Here is a 22,514-nt window from a genome sequence, read left to right as displayed (position 1 = left end):
GGTCAAGGTGAAATACTCCTCCTATCCTTCCGATGTGGTCCTTCCCAGTCTTTATGGCCCCGGGGAGATGCTTCAGCCTCACCCCTGGGTTCTGGGATTTTTACAATGGGTTCTTTTCTATTTTTCTATGGATAGTTGTTAGCTGGTCTTCTCGTAAGGGGGACAAAAGTCATGAACAGCATATGTTGTCGTCTTACCATTGTCACCTTGGCAGTGGCTCTTTCTACAGCACTGGGTAGCTCATTCCAAAGGATGTTTACATAGGGAAGAGGTAAGAACAACATAGCTGTGCACTATTCTGCAGAATTTTTCCATACAAACTTGTTTCAATTATGAGTGGATGGATGACCTCACGGGTCAGGGCATTTTGTGCGTGGATGATGGAGAAAAAAGGCCATCCGTTCTCAAAACTTGTTCTTCTTTGAGAAGTTAGCTAATTGGATAGTGAGGCCAGCAAAGTTTGTGATAACATTCTGTCAGTTGGTAGCGGTATGGCAAATTGAGAAAACTCTCATGACCTTTGATGGTTGTCTGGGGAGAAGCAGGACTTAGCCTGTATTACTGTTACTTGAGTCATTTTCACCTGCATCATTCAGTGCGGAAATATATGTGCCGTGGGGACTTGACCTCAGGCTGCTCAAAATGCATACTCTTCCTAGTTTCCATGGAGATGGTTGCAGTGAGGCCAGCTTGGGTCGTGTACATGGCTGTGTCTGGGGAGTGTATTAAAATTGTGCCTGTGACCAATTGTGCTCGTCTTCCAGGAGACAGCATACATTACTATCTTTTGGTGCTACTAGCATAGCTGTGGGGATGGAAAAGGCCAAAGAGTGTACCTTGATTTTCGTAATGGCCAAGCATCCTCTGAATTGAAGGAATACAGTAGTCAGAATACAGACATAAAGCAGAAAGACTGAGAGCTGGAAATCAGGGTAAATTTTGTTATAAACTGGAAAATCTGAGCAGGAGAGGAGCCACGGACTGTGATGAGCAGTGTGAGGAATAAAATACCCAGAGGCTTAGTGAGCAAGGGGTCACACGGTCTGCATTACCTCAGAGATAACTACTGGCCACTGGAGAAAGGGTTTTTTAGGGCAGTGCATGAGTTCCATCTTCCAAATGAGAAGAGGAGACTTCAAGGGATGTAGGCTATATGGTCAGGTGGCAATTAAAAAATTGGGGCTTGGAGGAAAGGGGGAGCACCACCTACCTGGGGCAAAGACCCACCTCCGAAGGGAGTTTGGGATGATAGAGAATGGAGACGGTGAAAACTCTGTGTTGTCTAAGCCACCGATACTCCTTGAAGTATATTATAGTTGATGTCTTCTATTTTCCAACATGATTTTCAGTAAAACCCTTGAAGAGGTAAGATCTTGTTTTTGAGGGAAGAGGGAAACTGCAGTATCTCTGGCTGGGCTTGCAGGGTGGGCAGCTGATCTCCAAGCATATAAGTGAGAGAGAGGAGAGAGAGGCGGGGAGGGACAGAGACAGAGACAGAGAGAGACAGAAAGACGGAGACACCACACATGAGACAGACAGACCGACAAACACACACACACAGATTAAAGGATAGCAGACCAAGAACCCTAAGTTCTTTAGCCAAAGCAGGAAATGCAGCCCGAGGCTGTTGATCAGCGGAAAGACCTCATGACACAGTTAGTTAATAGAAGAACCATGACAACAAACTACTACAAAGGATATAGAAGAGTCAATCAGGAACTAATTTTCATGAACACAAACGGAAAAGTTGTCCCGTTTATGGATGGCCTATGGTGCTGTGATGTACGGATACTCCTGGTTCTGCTTTCATACAGATCTATGATGTGAAGCCAAACAGTTGTGTACTGGCTGATTGATTGAATCCCAAGAATGATTCAGGGAAATACTGTATTCAGATTCTCATCTTAGATATGAGAAAAATGTGAGTCTCAGATAGCTTAAGTGATTTGCTATTTGTGATACAATGAATAGTGTCAGAGGAGAGTAGCTCTGCACATTTTTCTCTGGATTCCTGGTTAAGTGGTCCATCTTTGTGACTACAGCTTCCTCATGCTGTTCTCGGTAGAAATTCCAAACGAACCAGACACATTAATGAAGAGAAATTCCAAGTGGTGTCGGTAGACAGACTGGACTCCTAGACAGGTTACCATAAAGAAGCATAGCCTAGTTTTTTTTTTTTTTTTTTTTTTTTTTTTTTTTTAATGTTTAAGACCTTGCCTTACCCTCAGACTCAATAATGGGTGCTTCTTTTCTGGCTCTGATCTCCAGCTTCCCTCATTAGCCATAGTTTAAACTTTTCTCCACTGCTCTGCTTTATGCTGCTGTGGGCAAGCATTTTGTTGGATCCAGAAAAGTCTCAGAACTTTACAACTTAAATATACTGGCTCCTTTGGACACTGACTACTAAATTCACTCCAAACCCATATGGAGCACTTCGGGGTAATGCCTTGGTAGACACCCATCTTGGGCAACTTAGGTAAACTTGAGTTATTCCTGTCTATGCTACCAAGGTTTCTGAGGATAACGAGGTAGACATGCTCTCCACAGCTCCTAATTAGAAATATCTGAGATCTGATTTGGAAGCAGGCAGAGCCAGCTCACAAACAAGGAATTGAAGCAGGATATGATGCCAGAGGGATGGGCATGAGTGAAAGTTGGGCGAGAGGGTGTTTAAGGAGAAATAACATAGGTTGTTATACTAATATACATATGCTATTGTGTGGTGTCATATGCTCCATTTACCTTCTCAGCATCAAGGCAATAATTACTCTAACTGCTGACAGTCTTGCATGTTGACAGCTTATAGATGAATTCTTCCTTTAAAATTTGCTTCAAATAAATGGAGCTACCTGTCCTCTCCAGGGGCAGCCTGTATCCACTAACTGGGTGGAGTAAGGGTATGTGGGCCTAACTCTCTCTTTTTATTTTTATTTTTTTGCTTTTTTTGCTTTTTAGAGCTGCACTTGTGGCACATAGAAGTTCCCAGACTAGCAGCTGAATTGGAGCTACAGCTGTCAGCCACAGCCACAGCAACACAGGATCCAAGCTGTGTCTGCGACCTACACCACAGCTTATGGCAAGGCCACATCCCCAATCCACTGAGTAGGTCCAGGGATCGAACCTACATCCTCATGGATACTAGTCGGGTTCGTTTCTGCTGCACCCTGACAGCAACTCCTGTGCCCAACCCTCTTGCTTTGATGTATATCAGTTCCAAGTTTACCCCAGCTCTAGCACTCCCTGTAGGATTGGCTAGGTCCTTCATTGTGACTGCACCAAGTAGTAGCTCCATTTGCAGCTGCTGTGGAAGCTATAATATCTTCACTACAACAGATTAACACTGTCTCAAGCACATGATAAATCACCAATTATCTGGCTTATATATTCTTTTCTGTCCCTATCAGAAGAGAGAATCAGAAACAGTTTGCATTCACTTGGGGCAGACAAACAATATACATGTATAAGCCTGCACCAGGGCTAAAGTAGCTGGTCATTCCACAAAACATTACTTTGTTATTGTATATCTATGAGGTCATGCTGAAATGAGCTGATGAGCAAGAAGTGACTCATATGCTAGAGACTCTGCATAAGACTCATGCACTCCAGAGGCAAAAGATTAATCAGGGACAAGAGAAATGGCATTTAGATGTATCTATGAAGTGATGAACATTTTGGCTCTACATCATAATTTATTGAAATTTATTTTCATGTTCCTTTCTTCTTTTCTAATGTAAGCAGTAGAGAGCTCAGAAATAAACGCATAAATATATGGTCAACTAATCTGATAAAGAATACACAATGTGGATAGAATAGTCTCTTTAATAAATGGTGTTGGGAAAACTGGATATCCACGTGTGAAAGAATTAAATTGGACCCTTATCACCATATACAAAAATCAGCTCTGTATGGATTAAAGACTTAAACATAAGATCTGAAACCAGGGAGTTCCCATCGTGGCTCAGTGGTGCAGCGGAAATGAATCCGACTAGGAACCATGAGGTTGTGGGTTCGATCCCTGGCCTCGCTCAGTGGGTTGAGGATGTTGCATTGCCATGAGTTGTGATGTAGGTCACAGACACGGCTCGGATCTGGCATTGCTGTGGCTGTGGTGAAGGCTGGTGGCTACAGCTCCAATTGGACCCCTAGCCTGGGAACCTCCATATGCCATGGGTGCAGCCCTAATAAGACAAAAAGACAAAAAACAAAAACAAAAACCTGAAACCATAAAACTCCTAGAAGAAAATATAAGGAATAAGCTTCTTTTACATGGATCCTGGCAATGCTTTTCTGGTATATTATACCAAAAGCAGTGACAACAAATGTAAAAATAAACTAGTGGGGGTACATCAAACTAAAAAAAAAAAATCACCAAAATAAAAAGGCAACCTATGGAGAAAATATTTGCAAGCCATGCATCTGATAAGGGGTTAATATCCAAAGATATATAAGGAACTCAAACAACTCACTTGCAAAAAAAAAAAAAAAAAGAAGAAGAAAAGAAAAAGAAGAAAAAGACAACCTAAGTAGACATTTCTCCAAAGAAGATATAAAAAGCCAACAGATATATGGAAGAATTCTCAACACCACTAATCAACAGAGAAATGCACATCAAAACCACAATGAGATATCATCTCACTTCTGTTAGGATGGCTAATTTCAAAAAGACAAGATACAAACAAGGGGTTGCCAGGATGTGGAGAAAAGGAAAACCTTGTATGGACACTGTTGGTGGGGATGCAAATTGGTATAGTCACTATGAAAAATAGCATGGGTATTCTTCAAAAAATGAAGACTTGAACTACCATATGGTCCAGCAATCCCACTTTTGGGTATATATTCAAAGGAAATAAATTTGGCATCTCAAAGAGATACTTGCACTCCCAAATTCATTGTGGCATTATTCACAATAGCCAAGATATACAAATGGCCTAAGTGTCCTTCAACAAATGACTGGATAAAGGAGTTATATGTATATAATATAGATTATGAAATATTATATATATAATAAAATATTATTCAGCCTTTAGAAAAGAAGGAAATGCTGCCATTTGTGATAAGGTGGATGAACTGAACTTGGAGGACATTATGTTAAGAGAAATAAGCCAGGCACAGAAAGACAAATATTGCATGATATCACTTATATGTGGAATCTAAGAAAAAGTGCAACAGAGAAACAGAATAGAACAGTGGTTGCCAGGGTCTGTAGGGTGGGGGAAATGGGGAGATGTTGATCAAAGGGTATAAACTTTCAATTATAAGATGAATAAGTTGTAGCGATCTAATATACAGTATGATAACCATAGTTAGTAATAATAATGTATTATATACTTGAAATTTGCTAAGAGAGTAGATTTAAAGTGTTTTCACCACACGCACAGTCACCTTTTTTTTTTTTTCTTTTTTTTGTCTTTTTTTGTTGTTGTTGTTGTTGCTATTTCTTGGGCCGCTCCCGCGGCATATGGAGGTTCCCAGGCTAGGGGTTGAATCGGAGCTGTAGCCACCGGCCTACGCCAGAGGCACAGCAACGCGGGATCCAAGCCACATCTATGACCTACGCCACAGCCACAGCAACGCTGGATCCTTAACCCACTGAGCAAGGGCAGGGACCAAACCCGCAACCTCATGGTTCCTAGTCGGATTCGTTAACCACTACGCCACGACGGGAACTCCCTAATTTCAGCACTTCTAAATGTATTGAGACTTGTTTAATGGCGCAACATGTGGTCAATCTTAGTGAATTTCCTATATGCTCTTCCAAAGAATATATATTCTGAAGTTGTTGCATGTAGTGTTTTATAAATATCAATCAGGGCTACTTGATTGATAGTATTGATCAAGTCCTATCTTAATGAACTCGTCTTCTTGTTCTATTAACACCGAGTTAAGAGTGTTGACATCTCCAAATATATTCGTACATTTGTTTTATCTCCTACCAGTTTTGCCAATTTTTGCTAAATGTATTTTGAAACTCTGTTTTTGGGTGCATACACATGTAGTATTTCTGTATCTTCTTTACTAATTTACTCTTTATCATTATGAAATTCCCTTTTTACCTCTGGTAATAATTCTCATCTTGAACTCCATTTTGTCTCACATTAATATCAAAGCTTCAATTTTTTTTTAGTCATGGTGTATACATAGCATGTTTTTTCCATCCTTGATATTTTAACCTATGTCTTTATATTTAACATGTATTTTTTGTAGATTGCGTATATATAGTTGTCTTTTAAAATCCATTCTGAGAATATCTACCTTTAATTGAAATATTTTGACATGACATCATTATCTACATTGTTAGCTTATTTTTTTTACCATCTTTGTTTCTTTTCTAATTATTCTGTATGTTCTTTGATCATTTTTCTCCTTTTTTTTGACTTTTTTTTTTTTGAATTGCCTTTTAGTATCACATTTTATCTCCAGTTGGCTTACCTATATGTCTTTGTTTATTTTTTCAGTGGTATTTCTAGTGTTTAAAGTATGCATCTTTGGAGTTCCTGTTATGGCACAGTGGAAATGAATCTGACTGGGAACCATGAGGTTACAGGTTCGATCCCTGGCCTTGCTTAGTGGACTAAGGATCCGGCGTTGCCGTGAGCTGTGGTGTAGGTCACAGACGCAGCTCGGATCTGGTGTTGCTGTGGCTGTGGCTGTGGCCGGTGGCTACAGCTCTGATTAGACCCCTAGCCTGGGAACTTCCATACGCTGCAGGTATGGCCCCCAAAAGCAAAATAAAAATAAATAAATAAATAAATAAAATATAGTCGATGATAAGCTAAAGGTGCATACACTATGCATCAAATACTATGATACTAGGCCACTTTTTTTTTTTTTTTTGCTTTTTTTAGGGCCGTACCCACAGCACATGGAGGTTCCCAGGCTAGGGGTTCCATTTGGAGCTACAGCTGCTGGCCTGCACCACAGCCACAGCAACACCAGATCCAAGCCACATCTGCAACCTTCACCACAGCTCTTGGCAATGCTGGATCCTTAACCGACTGAGCGAGGCCAGCAATCAAACTCGTGACCTCATGGTTCCTAATCGGATTTGTTTCTGCTGTGCCATGATGGGAACTCCTAGGCTGCTTCTTGTATAATGCAAGAAGCTTAAAATAGTATATTGCCATTTACTCCACACCTTTTGTGTTATTGTTCATTTTACTGTTGCATATATTACAAATTGAACAGTAAATCATTTTTATTTTTGATGTAAAGCATCAACAAAATGGACAAAAATCCCTCTTTTTACATCTACTCATATATGCTCTTTCTGGTGCTGTTCATTCCTTTGTATGTATCTGAAATTTTAATCTACTATCATTTTCTTCAGGCTAAAGACCTTCTTTTTACCATTCTTATAGTTCAGGTTTTATGGTATCAAACTGATTCAGCTTTTGTTCATCTGAAAAACCTCTTTCTTTGCCTTCACTTTTAAAAATCAGTTGAATTATACATAATTTACATACATAAAATACAGTCATTTAAAGAGTTCTTAGAGTTTTGATAAATGTATGTGCCTGTGTAACTAACACTGCAATCAACATATAGTACATTTCCATTATTCCCAAAGTACCTTTGTGTCCATTTGCAATCAATAATACCTCCCAACCCCAGAAATGCACATCTGCTGATTCATTTTCTATCGTTATAGATTATTCTTGCTTTTTCTAGAATTTTATTTAAGGGAAGTAATTCAACATGTATACTCTTCTTTTGACTAGCTTCTTTTACTCAGCATGTTTTTGGGTATTTTCATATTGTTAAGCGTATCAATATTTGTGATAGATAGAATTCTAAAATGGGTCACAAGATCCTTGCCTTCTGATATACGTATAGCTTCTCCAAGTTATGCAGTCAAACCTTGATCTAGGTAGGTGCGTCTATGAAGGAATTTTACAGATGTAATTAAAGTCCCAAATCAATTAACATTAAAACAGGAAGCCTGTATTTTATTTAAATTCTACTTTCAATCAATTGTTGCTAGTATATAAAATTATCACTGGTTTTTCTATGTTCAATTTGTGTCTTCTGTCCTTACTAAATTCGCTTATTAGTTCTAAGAGCTTTTTTGGTTGATTCTCTAGGATTTTCTAGAGACACAGTCATGGTGTTTGCAAAGAAAGACATTTAACTCCTTCCTTTCCAATCGCAATGGCTTCTTTCCCTTGCCTATTACAGCGATAAAAATATTCAGTTGAATGTTGAAAGGAAGCAATGGGAGTGGACATTTTTGGCTTGTCCTGAGTAGGTGGAAACCATTAAGTCTTTTATCTTTGAATATGTTTTTGTTAGTAGTATGTTTTTAAAATAGATATCCTTTATAAAGTTGAAGAAGTCTCCTTATATTCTTGGTTTGCTGAGAGGTGGTTGTTGTTGTTTTTTTTTTTTTTTGGTCAGGAATAGATGTTGAGTTTTATTAAAAGATTTTGATAATACCCATTCTATGGGGCATGCAGTTATATCTCATTGTGGTTTTGATATTCATTTCCCTAATACTTAGTGGTGTTGCACATCTCTTCACGTGCCTGTTGGCCATCTGTCTGTCTTCTTTGGAAAAATGTCTGTTCAGCTCCTCTGCCTATTTTTCAATGGGGTTGTTTGTTTTCCTTGTTGTTATTGAGTAGTATGAGTTCGATTCAATGTGAAACCAAGCGGGGCCCTGTGGGACTCCTGGGCACACAAGCTTTTCTGTGTCCTCCATTTCTTGTTTTTGGAGAGTGGGCTTCAGCCTCCATGACATTCCCTGAGTTCCAAAAATCAGGTTTCAAACTATTGCTAATCAGGGAAGGGAGGGGATGCAGAGACCAAGGGGGAAGAGTCAAGAGACAATAGTGCAACCTTGGGGCAGCCCTGGTTCCTCTTCAAGGAATGTACATAACAATATCTCTGATTTTTTTCCACAGAACTGAAGCCCCCAATAAATGGAAGATGTTAACGAAGATCCTTCATTCCAAAAGAAGGATCATCAGAACCAATTCTGGGACCACCTAAACACCAGCTTTGAAAATCAATGCAAGCTCGCATCTACCCTGATCCTGTTTTCCACTCCCAAACTATAAACCCACTTCCTATCCGCTCCCAAAGAGGGGCACCATCTTTAAGGCATTAATCTGCTGTGGCCCTCTGTGCCTGGCAAAGCAATAAAGCTATCTTTTTCTCCTTCGTCCCAAACTTTCTCTGCATTTCTATTTGGCACTGGCAGGCAGAGGCCAAATTTCACAAGAAATCTGGGGGGCTCGTCCCAGGATCTGCCTGTGGGTAGGCGGCCCAGCCGGGCTTTTGGCTTGATCGGATGTGCCGAGGTTTCTCTCCATGCCAGTCTCCCTTCAGATGAGCAGAAGCTTGAAAGACTCTTTCAGAGGCCACATCTCTGAGAGTGTCCTGCTGCAGGGCTGGGTCCCAAGCAGACCTCCCTGACCATCTTGGAAGTTGGAACTCTGAGGTGGAAAAGTGGTTGGAAGGCAAGGACCACCCCAGCAGCTGCCGAGGCTCCACTGGCCTTGGGGGAACTCGTTCCTTTCCCTCTGCTCCTGCCCACTCAAACTTCCCACTTCAAGAAACCTCTTTGGGAAGGAGAAAAGTAGCATCTGAGACGTTGCAGCATCTCTGCCAGCATCTGGGTAAGTCCTCTGGCATGCACTCTGATGCCCCTTGCATCTGGTCCACTGGGGACTTCCAGGCTCTCACCTGGAAGTCTATTTGTAAAGGCGCCACCTGGACTCAGGTCCTGGGCTTAGTGGGACTTGGAAGCCAATTTGGGATTTGGAACCTGTGGCTTCCTTTTGGCTGGAGAGGATTTCGGTTTTGCTTTGAGTTCTGTGCGCGAGGATTTAATTCCATCTGATGATACCCTAGGAAAGATGTTGACAGAGGTTCTAGCCTAGGCCTCGGTTTTGCGTGCTAAGGAAAAGCAAAGCCAATATGGGAAATATCGCTGAAATTCCATCAGGCAGTTCCCTGGAGAAAATGGCAGGCAACTATAAACCAATGACTAAGATACCGGGGCTTGCTTAGTTGGAAGAGACTGTGGGGTCTGGGCTGAGTGTTTAGGTAAGAGGCTGATCTGATGCCTTTCCTGACTTTGGCTGCCTTAATAGAATTTGTTGGGATAAAGGTGAAGGTATTACATGAGAGTGTTTGCTCCGAAGAAGAGGGACAAGACTCCCCCAGGCCTGTTACGGTTTTCTCAGGTGACTGAGAAATTTAACGGGGGTTGTGGAGGCCGAATCCTCACAACATGCAGTGGTCCCATAGGGAAACCCACTCATTAATTACAAATCGCTCAACTGGGGATGCGAATAAGAACTGGCCGTTTGGTGATCTGAACCCCTGTGGTGTCCTAGGTGCCACCGGGAGTCCTGAGACACGTAAGAGAGAGCCGAAGCAACCCTGGGCTAAAACCTAGAGAAATTAAGCTCTCAAGCAGCCCACTGGCCCACCATACCTTGTCATTAGTAAACTTGATCCCTGACAAATTCAACTTTAAAATGGGAAATAGAGTCTCTCAAACAGAAAAACAGCCTCCAGCTAACACCTCAGCCAGGTGTATGTCCGTACAAAACTTATCCCTGCAAGTATCTACTTAATTATTAAAGGAAAAAAAACCTTGCTTTAAAAGTAACCAAAATGGGCTCTTTTATTGCATATGTATTTGTTAGAGAAAGCTAGCTTGGAAGAACGTATTTTCAGAATTTGTGACTCTGGTGGGATATCCCTTCTTTGCCTTGACTGGCATCCCGACTACTCGGGGTACTTGAGGACCAGCTTGTCTGCTTAGGGACCAGACCCAGTGGCCACAACCAGGACCCTTTGGTCCCAGGTCTCCTCCTGGCACGGACAGCTGGCCAGAGTGCGCTGACCGGGTAAGGGACCAGAGGCTTTATTAACCTTTTCCCCTTCCCTCCCCCTTTTTCTTTTCAAACTCAAGCTGGCCTCTTTTCCTCCCTTTGAAACCTTTGAAGACCCAAGATATTTCCCTTTACTGTTTATTATTAGTAGTCGGATCTGAAGGTTGTGTGTCTCTGTAGGTTTTCTGAGGGACTACAGTCTTGAATTTATGGGAGTGTCTGATTAAGACGAGCATGCCTGTGTGATTTTATATTCTGTGTGGACATTTGTGATGGCCGTTCTGCCTTGTGAAATAGGAAATTCTGGTTCAGTTCCACTGCAGAGCCCTCTTGGGTGAATTCTGTCTTGTCTGGAAAGAGGCTAAGACTAAGAAGAAAAATTTTTAACACTGTATGTCCGCAATATTCTTTCGACTCCAGAGAAAATTGGTTTGGGTGAGATTCTTAGGAAATTTCCACAACTAGTTCTTTTTGCATATACAATTTTGAGAAAATGTCTTTTCAGAATTCTGACCTTGAGGGAATAAGTCCTTCTAGGAGAACTTGCTTTTCTCTCCCTGAGCCTTGAGACCTGGGCTCTCAGGATCACTTCTGTAGGTTGTCTCTAATTCCTGGGACTGAAACCACGAAAGAAGACTTTTGTAAGCTAGTGAGTTATATTGTAAGACCTGACTCATGACTACGCTTAGAAAATGAAGCTATGAGAGCTCTGTGTCTATGTGTTTTTATGTGCATTATATATGCCTTAACTTGGATGGTATTATAAAAAAATCACATGTAAATGAACCCTACTTAATTAGCTTAAAGGGAATTAAGTGCATATATAAATTCTCAAAAGGTGAAAAGGAATTGGCCAGAATTTTAGGTTCACGTGAACTGGGGAATATTCAGTATCAAGTTAATATTTTGTGTTAAAGTTAGTTGATCTAATTAGTGTAGACATGTCTTTAGAGTTGTCAACATAAGTATAATATCTTATTGTACCTAGGTTTAATGAAAATCAAATGAGACACTGAGACATCAGTCACTAAGCAGGAAAACTAAAGGTATTTAGGACTATTAATCAACATGTTTGATGCCACCCTGAGATGTTCTTTGTAAGAAATACACGTTTTTAGAAATTATAGGAGTTCCCGTTGTGGCGCAGTGGTTAATGAATCCGACTGGGAACCATGAGGTTGCAGGTTCGGTCCCTGCCCTTGCTCAGTGGGTTAACGATCCGGCGTTGCCGTGAGCTGTGGTGTAGGTTGCAGACGCGGCTCGGATCCAGCGTTGCTGTGGCTCTGGCATAGGCTGGTGGCTGCAGCTCCAATTCGACCCCTAGCCTGGGAACCTCCATATGCCGCAGGAGCGGCCCAAGAAATAGCAAAAAGACCAAAAAAAAAAAAAAAAAATAGAAATTATAAAAGACAGTCCATGGTTCCTTAGAAAAGTAGGATGCGTGTTTTTGGTAAATAGGGAATGAGAAATGCAATTACATTTTATTAAAAGGGAAGAAAGTAAGTCGGTCTTGTAGCTTGTTTTGAATGGAAAAATAAGGGACAGACTAACATGGATACAGAAAGTGATGCAAGGTCTGTGGGAAGTAGACACCGAGAAAAGAGTTTTGTGAATGGTTGGGACTAAGTTTAAAATAAATTTAATTGAGTAAATTAATTTTAAAAGTAAATTGTTGGAAAACTTGATTTTCCCTTTTTTCTCTCTGCTAAGAGAACAAAGTCTTCTAAGGATGTTACTTTTGGCAATAGATTATGTGAAGTTCTTTGCCTTTGAGTGCTCTGCATTTGCTTTTGAGGTCTCTTGTAACTTTGGGGAAAGTATTATCCACAGTGACCTATAATTCTATCTGTCCAAATGTGTTTTTTTTTTTTTTTTGGCTTTTTAGGGCCAAACCCACGGCATATGGAGGTTCCCAGGCTAGGGGTCCAATCGGAGCTGCAGCTGCTGGTCTATGCTAGAGCCTCAGCAACACGGGATCTGAGCCGCGTCTGCGACCCACACCACAGCTCACGGCAACACCAGATCCTCAACCCACTGAGTGAGGCCAGGGATCGAGCCTGCAACCTCATGGTTCCTAGTTGGATTCGTTTCTGCTGTGCCACGATAGGAACTCCACTGACCATAAATATGAAGTTTCCTTTAGGGTCATTCAAACTCAGAACAACAAGCTAAGTTTAAATCAAAACCATAACCTCCTGTTGATTAGAAGGGAACCTCCCAAACTTGTGGGATGGATTTAGTGGCGAACACCAGGCTATGGCCCTTTAAAAGTCTCCTTTATGTTGAGAAGAATTACATCATATTAAGAATGATCAGCCAAGCCTATACATTACATCCTCAGAACTTATTCATCTTTTTTGTTTGTTTTTGTTTCTGTTTTTTTGTCTTTTTAGGGCCACACCTGCGGCATATAGAGATTCCCAGGCTAGGGGTCTAATTGGAACTGTAGCCGCCGGCCTATGCCAGAGACACAGCAACGGCAGATCCGAGCCTCGTGACCTACACCAGCGCTCACAGCAACGCCGGATCCTTAACTCACTGAGGGAGGCCGGGGATCGAACCCGCAACCTCATGGTTCCTAGTCGGAGTCGTTTCTGCTGCGCCAAGACGGGAACTCCACTTATTCATCTTATAAATGGAAGTTTGTACCCTTTGAGCACATCACCCCTTTCCCCACCCTCTTGCCCCTGGTGATCACTGTGTAATCTTACTTTTGTGATGCTTTGCATTTGATTTTTTTTAGATTCTACATATTAAGTAAGATCACACAGCATTTTTCTCTGTCTGATTTCTTTAACTTGGTATAATGCCATAAAGGTCCACCCATGTTGTCACAAATGTCAAGATTTCTTTCTTTTCTATGACTGAATATGCTTACATGCGTATATACTCACACGTGTATATCACCTGTCAGACTTTTTTTCATTTGGCATAATGCCACAAAGGTCCACTCATGTTGGCACAGATGTCAGGATTTCCTTCTTTTTTTATGGCTAAATACAGATACAAACATACATATCACATTATCTTTATCCGTTCATCTGTCAATAGACACTTAGGTTTTTTCTAATCCTGAAGATTGTTAATAATGCTCTAACATTCATGGAGGTACAGATAGCCCTTTGAAATACTGATTTCATTTTTTTTTGTCTTTTTGTCTTTTTTGTTGTTGTTTTGTTGTTGTTGTTGTTGTTGCTATTTCTTGGGCTGCTCCCGCGGCATATGGAGGTTCCCAGGCTAGGGGTCCAATCGGAGCTGGAGCCACCGGCCTACGCCAGAGCCACAGCAACGTGGGATCCCAGCCGCGTCTGCAACCTACACCACAGCTCACGGCAACGCCGGATCGTTAACCCACTGAGCAAGGGCAGGGACGGAACCCGCAACCTCATGGTTCCTAGTCGGATTCATTAACCACTGCGCCACGACGGGAACTCCGATTTCATTTTTTTGATATATACCTAGAAGTGGAATTGCTGGATCATAAGGTAATTCTATTTAAAGATTTTTTTGTTATAGTTGATTTGTAAGTTATGTCAGTTTCTGCTGTACAGCAAAATGACCCAGCCATACATCCATATACATTCTTTCTTTTCATATTATCCTCCATCATGTTCCATCACAAGTGATCAGATATAGTTCGCTGTGCTATACAGCAGAAGCTCATTGCTTATCCATTCCAAATGCAATAGTTTGCATATACTAACCCCAAACTCCCAGTCCCTCCCCCTTCCTCTTGGCAACCACAAGTCTGTTCTCCATGTCCGTGAGTTTGTTTCTTTTGTTTCTTTTCTTTCCCGTAGATAGGTTCATTTGTATGGTATACTAGATTCCAGATATAAATGATATCATGTGGCGTTTGTTTTTTTCTTTCTGACTGACTTCTCTCAGTATGAGAGTCTCCAGTTCCATCCATGTTGATGCAAATGGCATGATTTTGTTCTCCTTTATGGCTGAGTAGTATTCCATTGTGTATATGTACCACATCTTCCTAATCCATTCATCTGTTGATGGACATTTGGGTTGTTTCCATGTCTTGGCTATTGTGAATAGTGTTGCAGTGAACCTAGGGGTGCATGTATCTTTTTCAATGAAAGTTATGTCCATATATTTGCCCAAGAGTGGGATTGCTGGATCATGTGGTAGTTCTACATTTACTTTTCTGAGGTACCTCCACACTGTTTTCCATAGTGGTTGTACCAATTTACATTCCCACCAAGAGTGCAGGAGGGTCCCCTTTTCTCTGCACCCTCTCTAGCGTTTGTTATTGGCAGACTTACTAATGGTGGCCGTTCTGACTGGGGTGAGGTGGTCCCTCAATATAGTTTTGATTTGCGTTTCTTTAATAATAAGTGATGTTTAGCATTTTTTTCAAGTGCCTGTAATGGCCAGTAATTCTATTTTTATTATCTTGAGGAATCTTCATACTGTTTCCCATAATTACTATGCCAGTTTACATTCCCACCAAAAATGTACAAATGTTTCTTGCCATTTTTAAAATTAGGTTATTTGGGGGGTTTTTTGTTATTGAGATGGAAGGGTCTCTTATGCATTTTGACATTAACTCCTTATCAGATATATGGTTTACAAATATTTTCTCCTATTCTGTAGGTTGCCTCTTCATTTTTTTGATTGTTTTCTTTGTCATGCAGAAACTTTTAAGTTGGTGTAGCCTCCTTTGTTTATTTTTGCTTTTGTTACCTGTGCTTTTGGTTTCAGATGAAAAAATTTGATTTCTTAGAGTGACAGCAAGCATGTAGTAGCTCAATAAATTGAATTAATTTTTATATAAAATGTGAATCTTTGGTTGAGATTCGCTTTTTTCCCTATGGAATTCTGACTGTTCCAATACCTTTTGTTTCTGGAAATGCTATTTTTCCTCCCTTGAATTGCTTTTGCACCTTTGCCAAAATCAGTTGGGCATATTTGTGCATACCTATTTCTAGTTTCTCTACTCTGCGTCATTGATCTCTGTGTCTATCACTCTGCCAATACCAGACAGTCCTTATTACTGTAGTTATATAATAAATCTTGAAATTAGATAGATCGATTCTCCAAATTTGTGCTTTTTTGAAAACTGCTTTTTAGCTATTCTTGTTCCTTTGACTTTTCGTATAAGTTTAACAAAAATCCCTGCCAAAATCTAGACTAGATAATCTAAGCGACAGAGGCCTGAATTCCTGACTTAGGAAGGAGTGGGCAGCCACCAAACCTGATTAGTCAAGGAAGAAGCTGGCCTCATACAGGAAGAGAATCTTTCTTCAAGGATGGAAAAAATGTTCACAGTCTGTCTGATTCCTTGAGCTAGGAGTCCTAGTATCAGACCTTTAAATACCTCCTTCAACCCCCGCCTCCCTGAGTCTTTACAGGTTGGTTACACTAAGTAAAATGGCAAGGATTCTTACCACCTGTAAAATGGACGTAAGGCTACCTTCATCACTTGTCCATGTGCCTGTAATAAAGCCAAAGCTCAGTGTGTGAGCTCCCCTTTGATTCTCTCTGTCCCTGCACCTCTTAAGAAGACACATTTCATTGCCATGAGCTGTGGTGTAGGTAGCAGATGTGGCTCGGATCCTGCGTGGCTGTGGCTGTGGTGTAGGGCCAGCAGCTGTAGTTCTGCTTATACCTACTAGCCTGAGAACCTCCATGTGCCACGAGTGCAATCCTAAAAAACAAAAAAAAAGAAGACAGATTTATGTCTTTGAAAAAATATTTTTCCCTTTTTCCCTCTCTTCATTGAGCATGAACTCCTAAAGAAGTGCTCTTTAATTAATATAGTACAAAGAAGAGCAACTGTACAGTGGACAGAGCACTGAACTTGGAATTGGAGAGACCAGAGCTTGGAGTCGTGGCTCGGCTGCTTATCATGTGATCTTGGGCAAGTTCCTTAATCTGTCTGGACATTAGTGTCCTCATAAATAAATGGGTATAAACTACTAAAAAAACTTAGGCTAGATGTTTTGTAGATATAATTTCTAAAAAACCTAGGCTAGATATTTCTGTAGATATATTTTTATACGTCTATTTATATAGTAGATATATATGGTCTACAAAAAAATCTTATTTAGATTTTGGTGAGAATTAAGTCAAATATTTATTATCAATTTGAGGAGGGTTGACATCTTTACTTTTTTGAGTCTTTCAATTCATGGACATGCTATGTCTCTCCATGTATTCAGATCCTTTTTGGTTTATTGTATAGTTTTCCGCATACAATTCCTTTACATGTTTTGTTACATTTACATCTAAATTGTTTACTTTTTGAGCAATTGTAATTGTTATTATGTTTTTAAATCTTAATTTTGGTATCTACCTATTCACCAGCTACCTGATGACAGGTTGATGATGAAAGCAGCATTGTTTTGTCCGTATTGCAGTAGATACTCAGGATACAGTTTGCCTTCTTTGCATGCATGTTTCTGCCAAAACTACCATCCACGGACTTACAGAATGCCTTATTCTCTGTAATGTTATTCTATACATCATTGCTTCTGATCACAGAACTCACTTTGTAGCAAAAGAAGTGTGGCAGTGGGCCCACGCTCATGGAATTTAATGGCCTTACCATGCTCCCCACCATCATGAAGCATCTGGCTTGTTAGAATGGTTGAATGGTGCTTTGAAGACTCAGTTACAGTGCCAGCTAGATGGCATTACCTTCATTTATTTATTTATTTATTTATTTATTTTTGTCTTTTTGCCTTGTCTAGGACCGCTTTCCACGGCATATAGAGGTTCCCAGGCTAGGGGTCGAATTGGAGCTGTAGCCACCGGCCTATGCCAGAGGCACAGCAACGCGGGATCTGAGCCGCGTCTGCAACCTACACCACAGCTCACGGCAACGCCGGATCCTTAACCCACTGAGCAAGGGCAGGGATCGAACCTGCAACCTCATGGTTCCTAATTGGATTCGTTAACCACTGCATTAACCACAATGGGAATTCCGGCATTACCTTCTAAGATTGGGGCAAGGCTCTCCAGAAGCCTGAATGTGCTCTGAATCACTGTCCAATATATGGTGCTATTTCTCTGATAGTCAAAATTCATGGGTCCTGGAATCAAGGGATAGAAATAGGGGTTGTACCACTTACCATTACCCTTAGTGACCTACTGACAATATTTTTCTTCCCATTCCTGTGTGAGCTGGGAGGGAGCCTAAGCTGCCATCTGTGTTCTTTCCTAGCCTACTACACTCACCCAAACTGCAAGACTGGCAGGACAGAGGTCAATCCTCTAGGGAACTTCTCTGGAACATGTGGGGACACTCTGCATATGGCTCTATTCTTTTTCTCCCCAAGGAGAAGCTGAGAGCCAGGCTTTTTTGGTCCACTTGCTCTGTGCTGAGCAGCAAGGGGATCTATGTTGTCTGCCAGCCCAAGCTATTGTCTCCCTTCTCCTCCAGGCTGCTGGACTGGTGGACCCATCTAAGCTGCAAGATCCACAGGGCAGAGGTCAGTCCTCTGGGAAGCCTCCTCCGGATAGTTGGGGTGCTGGATGTGCAGATCATCCCCTTACATCCCCTGACAAAAGATGGGAGCTTGAGAGTCTCTTTCTGATCAGATGGCATTGCACCAGGGGCAGAGAATCTGGCACAATGTCCTGAATCTCTCCACCAGCTTCAATGTGGCTTCACGGTAGCTTAGCACGCAGGACCTTCTATGTAGGTTCTGAATTTCTCACAAAGAGAATTTGCTCACGAATTATTGCTGAATTGGTGTCTTTGTGTGGGAAAGGATAGCCCAGGGCTTCCTACTCTGCCATCTTGCTAATGTCATTTTCAAGGCTTTTTAAAATCTTTCTTGGGGTGGATCAAATATGTCTTACTCTAGCCTTACTACTAGGGTATTTTTGCAGGCTGAAAAAAAAAAAAACAACTCCTTCTTGCTTAACGATACTCACTTCTAAGTCCCCAGAACCCATCAATATTACCTTTTATGGCAGAAGAGTAAATATTATTGTATATGTTAAAATATGTGACTAAGTTTGGGATCTTGAAAGGAGGAGCTTATCTTGGGTTATCTGGGTAAGCTCTAAATGCAATCACATGTATCCTTATCAGAAAGAGGCAGAGGAAGTTCTTTCTCTCTCTCTCTCTCTCTCTCTCTCTCTCTCTCTCTCTCACACACACACACACACAGGAAAGTGATGTGAAGAAGCAGGCAGAAATTGGAGTGATGCAGCCACAAGCTGAGGAATACTGTCATCCATCAGTCACTAGAAGCTGGAAGATGCAGGGAACACAGTCTCCTCGAGAACCTCTGTGGGACTGCAGCCCTGATGGCACATTGGTTTTTGTGCTACTGGCCTCCAGAACTGTGAAGGAATAGATTTCTATTGTTTTAAGCCATCAGATTTGCGGTAATTTGTTATAAGAGCCACCGGAAAATAATCCTTAGGATATCTCTAGTAGCCACAGGAAGTTACTCCTTCTGAGATCACTCCTGAATGCTCCAGATTTCAGTACAACTTATCCACTTTTGCTAGATGAAAGTCAAAGTCTCCCATTCCTGTGTGAATACTGGAAATTGTTCAACCGAAATCTCTCTGGTAACCATTATTTGCCTAGCCTTTTGGCATTTCGCTCTGTGCATATGCATCTTAATATTCAGCAGAATGGTTAGAGGAACCCTTAGCAGCTTTCTCTGCATAGTTCCCCTCTCTGGCACTCTGCTTTGAGAATTCCAGACACTGTAGCGTCTATAAATTCCAGTCTCTGTCTTCTGAACTCATTGGTACTACTTCACTCTACTTGGCTTCCTACTACGTGTGGCACTTCAGGAAGTGCAGACAGGCCAAAAAAAAAAAAAATATGGTGTGATTATAGGGCTCACTAGGGTCAGTTGGGGACCTGACCTCCATATTATAACTTGAAAATTAGCACATAATGGATAGTAGTAGAGATATGCATATTCACTGTAAAGAGTAAATATATGCAGAAAACTTATTCAAGGCATTAATGTAGTTTAAGGAAAAAAAATGTGTCAATCTGGAGGTGGTTTTATCCTGCTGAGAGCCCTCAAAAGATGAGTTAAAAAGGCAAATTTTGGCAGGGACAATTCTAAACTTATCCAGGGGAGAATGTGTCCTAGAATTACATGTTCTAATCTTGGTGGTTGTAAACAAAATGAAAAAAACCAAGAGCTTTAAGAACCAAAGACAGCTAATGCAAGAGCTGGAATTCAGATACTTGCTGTGTCTTCTCTTGCAGAGCTGATTAACCCAGTCATAGACATGATACATAGCAGTCAAATATTTTGACATTGCCACACTACTCTGTTATCTTCTTTGGGAAATGCAGATCAGGATTTTGACCTATGGAAAAATAATGCCTTCTTGAAGCTTTTCCTGGAAGTATGTTTCTATTCCTGCTTTTTGCGGACAGTAGTCTTCTCAAGTGATTTGGTAGTTTTCCTGCCCAGAGTCTATCACTTTCTGTGTGTTGTACTTGGTTCTCCATCCTAGATTTCTGGGTCATTTGGATGTAGGTAGTGAATCTCTTGATTCACTAGAGAATGGTAGAAGTGGAATGTATACAAATGAACAGGGCAGTTGGCATCAAAAGACCATGGTAGTTGACAATCTGTCATTCAAAAGGTCCCAAGTAATCATCTTTCAGCATGGATGATGGGTACTTGCCTATAAGCAATTATATAGATTGCTCATATGAATATCTTCCCCCAATATATACCAGTCCTTGGGAAAAATCTTGTCGTTCTCTTAGTACTGACCATTTAGCAGGTATTAGTTGTCCTGGGATAGAAAACATGGTTACTTTGAAAGAGGTGTTACATGTGAAAGAACGTTTTATATTGCAGTCAAACTCTTATCCGTATATGAAATATTGAGTTGTTAGTAGGCAGAACATCAGGAAGTATTCTTCAAAAAAAAATTGTGCTACATTTAGCCATAAATAATGATGTCATTATGAAAGATATTCAATAGTACTCCTCAAACTTGGTGTTAGAGGTGGAAACTTCAAAGATTCTGGAGGCAAAATTGATCAATAGTTTCAATTAGTATGGATGCAAATGAATTGAGCTCTAGAATAGGGATAAAGTCTGACATTTTTAGTAAGGAATTCTATAATCATCCGATTGACGTTATGGCAGTGGAAAGGGAGCAAGTTAAAAATATTTTTTTTTAAATTATTATTTGCTTTTTAGGGCCACACCCATGGCATATGGAGGTTCCCAGGCAAGGGGGTTCCAATCGGAGCTATAGCTACTGGCCTATGCCACAGCCACAGTAAGGCCAGATCCAAGCTGCATCTGCGACCTACACCACAGCTCATGGCAACGCCAGATCCTTAAGCCACTGACTGAGGCCAGGGAATCAAACCTGCATCCTCATGGATACTAGTCATTTTCTTTTCCACTGAGCCATGATGGGCACTCCAAAGATAAATTGAATGTGGAACCCTAGAGACACATACAGGGGCCACGCTTGGTACAGTCTTTTCTCAGATTACCAAGGGTATTTCCTGTTCTGGCCCCAGGTCTCCCAGATGCTGTGATGTTGGAGAATGGCATAGTAGATACGGATCCTCCAAAAGTCTCTGGAAACTTTAATATCTTGAGGATCACTGCACATAAAAATGTCTTCGCATAGGCACAATATGTGAGAGGGGCAGCCTCTGTACTTTTCATTTTCGTTTCTGGATATACTTGACTTTCAGTCCAATACCAGTATGCCTAGGTATTTGTGTACCTTCTCTGTTAGGTCATTTTGTTTAATTATAGTTGGAAATGAGTGCCCCTGAAATGATCAGTTTGGGTAATCTACCAGGGCATGCTTGTTAGGGCAAATAGTCTGCCTTCAAAATCTGGTGACTTGGGCTGTCCGGTAAAAATCAAAGGATTCCAGGAATATGATTTACCTACCATTGTATTGGTGCCTTCTATACAGTAAGCACTCTAATAATTGTACAGCAGCACAAGTTGAGCTGCTGGCTCTGCCTTAGATGTTTTCAGCTCTGGAGTTCCGAGTGAAGTCTCACTTCTAAATCTCAAAGAAAGTCTTGACGGTCAGTACCCTAAGTCCTATAATATATGGTTCACTTAGCGTAGATCCAGCTTCCTGGAGACACAGGTGTTGAAATGGATACTCCCCCCCCCCCAAAAAAATGAGTCTTTTGTGGGTAGAATAGTCCTCACTGTAGTTGAAGACATTTTTCTTTATGGTATAAGACCATGCCAGGTTAGAGTAAGCGAGAGTTAGGGCCAGGGAAAAGAACTACATTTAGGGAAGCAAATGGAGGATTCTCATCTTCATCTCCTATATGGCTCCAACTACTACTCCCCCCAAAGTTCATGTTATGTCATACAGAGAAAATGATATCCTTATGGCAGAATTGGACAAGATTACTCATAGTTTAAGGCAACTGGCCCTCATGCTCTGGGTGTCCTCAATCTTCATGGTCATTCCAGGCGCCAAGAGGATTAATATTTCACGAACATATAACCCAGTAAGTAGGCAAGGAGAGGTGCCACTGAAAAAAATCCTCTCGTCTTCTTGACTAAGTTACTAGGTTAACTAAATCAGGATAGGACCTGGTAAACAGCAGCAATTGCAGGACAAATTGTATTTAACTGGGAGGTTCCTAAGATGAATATGACTGCTACTTTTTAGAACATCATGTAAACATCTTGGCCATACAGAATGTATAGGCTGTGG

At 41.1% G+C, this 22,514-nt stretch overlaps 1 protein-coding gene across 1 annotated transcript in view; it reads left to right on the top strand.

Annotated features, from left to right (window-relative positions):
• The window catches only part of IGSF1 (immunoglobulin superfamily member 1), a 375,771-nt gene that overhangs the window by 55,031 nt on the left and 298,226 nt on the right, over window positions 1-22,514 (top strand). Inside the window, exon 2 of the mRNA XM_021080493.1 lies at window positions 8,901-9,617. The gene's annotated coding sequence lies outside the window, so the exon portion shown is untranslated. The remainder of the gene's footprint in view (window positions 1-8,900; window positions 9,618-22,514) is intronic.

This window comes from Sus scrofa, chromosome X, assembly GCF_000003025.6.
Source record: "Sus scrofa isolate TJ Tabasco breed Duroc chromosome X, Sscrofa11.1, whole genome shotgun sequence".
Classification (NCBI taxonomy): Eukaryota; Metazoa; Chordata; class Mammalia; order Artiodactyla; family Suidae; genus Sus; species Sus scrofa.
The sequence above is the reverse complement of the archived record's forward strand: the minus strand, read 5'-3'. Positions and strand labels throughout refer to the sequence as shown.